The sequence below is a fragment of the Helianthus annuus genome, chromosome 6 (genome assembly GCF_002127325.2).
Source record: "Helianthus annuus cultivar XRQ/B chromosome 6, HanXRQr2.0-SUNRISE, whole genome shotgun sequence".
NCBI lineage: Eukaryota > Viridiplantae > Streptophyta > Magnoliopsida > Asterales > Asteraceae > Helianthus > Helianthus annuus.
In genome coordinates this window covers 60,549,973-60,552,604 of record NC_035438.2, presented here as the reverse complement: position 1 = coordinate 60,552,604, position 2,632 = coordinate 60,549,973, and the positions used below count along the sequence as shown (strand labels likewise).

Here is a 2,632-nt window from a genome sequence, read left to right as displayed (position 1 = left end):
CAGCCTAATTATGTTTTTGAGTGGAATTCGTGGGTTTGAAAGAACGTAGGAATTGTGGCATGGATGGCTTAATGGACTGTATCCTTGAATAATAATATTTAGTTGTCCAATCATTGAATAATAATATTTAGTTGTCCAATTTTTCAAAGGGTTTCAAGATTTTTGTTGGTTTTTGTGAAAGTATGGTTAGATATGTCTCTAATTTTATACACAATTTTATGGTTTGTTATTATAGATCAAAATGTCATTTAAGAAATTTGATTATGCAGGTGGGATGGAAGTGAACCATACAATAGAAGTATAGTTGGGGGTTTAGGTTTTGGTAGTAACAGAAGGCATTGGGAGAAACAGGGATCGTTCGACAACAGAGGGCGTTGAAGCGAGCATAGGTATGACTGCAACTTTTTTACAGTGTTTCGTGTTTCTGGGTAGATGTTTTTTTAGGTTGTTTAGGTTGTTTTCTGTTTTGTCTATGAAAGTTGTAACACATGTTCACAAGATATTGAATTTGGAAAAGATTTAATACATGAAAGAACAAGATATTGAATTTGGTTGTAAGGTAAGTTGTTTCTTGAATAATAGATGTCTTGGATATATAAAAGATTATATGAATTGCTTCTAAAGCTTTCCAGCGGTTGGCGGCCAATACGGAGTTCTACTGTTGCTTCTGTTAGTGAAAGCTGTTATTTTGAACTTATTAAAGAATTTAGGGTTAAAGGATTGCATCTCATATGTACAATAGATATAATGAAGGAAACGCGTTATACCCAAGTCTTAAAGGTTTGGGATATACTACCCTTTCACGAGATTGCAGCGTTATCATCAAACATTTGGAAGGAATCATGGGATGTATACTCCAGAGTATGTTGATCATTGCAAGGAAAGATGTGTTCAAAGGTACGTTTGATATCACTATTGCTTTCATGCATGACTTTGATCTTTTATATGGGAAGAAGTTTCTAAATTTTCTGCATTTACAGGGGTTCCGAGTATGGAAGCTTCTCCATAGTCAAAACTTAACAGTGTAGTTGGGTTGGTCATTTACTTCGTTATTCAATTATTGTACCTTATCATGGATGGTGTGCTTTGTTGTTACTGATTCTGTTTCAGTTGTTTTTCTAATGAATTTGTAGTGTTTGATTTGTTTGTTTTATTATTTTGGTTGGCTGATACAGGAGAATCACCCATAGAACTCTCCACCAGAACCATGGGGCATGTCGAAAACGATGAATCTTGGCATCCGGTGAGTCTCTTTCTATTAGTTTTGAGGTTCACCTTGTTGTATGCCCCATGCTTGCATACCCTTTATGTTTAAAACCATGAATTTAATAAAATTTACTCCCCAAAATTATGTTTATAATGAGTTTGGACATGTTCAGCTTTTTGTACATGTTCTACGTACTAAAGTCTTAATGAGTTATGAATTTACAGTGGAGTCCTAGCCAAGGAAAGAAAGGCTCACATGGCGATTTATTTCTCCCTAATGAAAGGAAAAACATCATCACGTCAACGGTGTGTTGGACAGCCATGGCTACTTTGCTTGTGGGGTTATCCTTTACAATGGGTCCTCTCCAAGTACTTAAACTCCATGGCATCCCTTATTGGGTCAGTTATAACAATTTATTTTCTTCAAAAGGCTTCATGTTCTTTCATTTATTTACATTAATAATCATGTTTCTTGATTTAACTTCAGGGTTTCGTCACATGACTTGACTTGGTAACATACTTGCATCATCATGGTCATGAGGATAAACTCCCATGGTATCGCGGAAAGGTTTGAACTTTAAACCGACCATGATTTCCAATTTGCATTTCATCGTAAAAATGAACTTTTTTAAATGGGTACGATAGGAATGGAGTTTTCTAAGGGGAGGACTAACACACGTAATCGCGACTATGGATGGATCTATAACATCGGAACTCATGTACCAAATACGCAATTTATGAAAGCAATTGCTTGCTTAAAGGTGAGGTTTTTTAAGATATATAGATTTCTAAATGTTGAAGGATAGATGCATATTATTTTTTTTTATATGTGTTAGGCTTCGGCAGCGTACTGGAGGGGAAACAAAGATCGTGAGAGCTTACAAAGAGTTTAAGGGATATCTTACCCTGACCAAAAGCGTCTAAAGGTTATTTTTTAATCACTTGAATGTTGAGTTATATATCAATAATTTATTCTTTTTGGGTAGTATATATCTGGTGGTGTACCTTTTAAGTATTGTTTTGATTAACAAAAAATAAATCTTTTCTTGAATGAATATAAAAAATATTATGTTTAATGAATCTCTATACACGAATAGAATATCAAAAAAAAAATGTAAATCATATTCTTAATTTTAATTGTATTTTACATAAAACCTATAGTTTTTCAAACAGTGTTTTAATCCGAGAAAAAGTGAAACCACTGTTTTGGGTTAAAACAGTGTTTTGAAACCACTTTTCGGTTAAAACAGTGTTTGAAACCACTTTTCGGTTAAAACAGTGTTTGAAACCACTGTTTGGTTAAAACAGTGTTTTGGAACCACTTTTTTAACCCAAAAGTGGTTTCAAAACACTGTTTTAACAACACTGTTTTAACTCAATAGTGGTTTCAAACACTGTTAACCCAAAAGTGGTTTCAAAACACTGT

At 33.9% G+C, this 2,632-nt stretch overlaps 1 long non-coding RNA gene and 1 pseudogene across 1 annotated transcript; both read left to right on the top strand.

The window, feature by feature from the left end:
* Window positions 1-526: 526 nt before the first annotated feature.
* LOC110888743 lies at window positions 527-2,099 on the top strand (annotated as a pseudogene).
* Window positions 1,909-2,133, top strand: LOC118479903. Its single transcript, XR_004861410.1, has 2 exons — window positions 1,909-1,967; window positions 2,043-2,133. It is a non-coding gene; the product is annotated as an uncharacterized LOC118479903 (long non-coding RNA).
* Window positions 2,134-2,632: the final 499 nt, after the last annotated feature.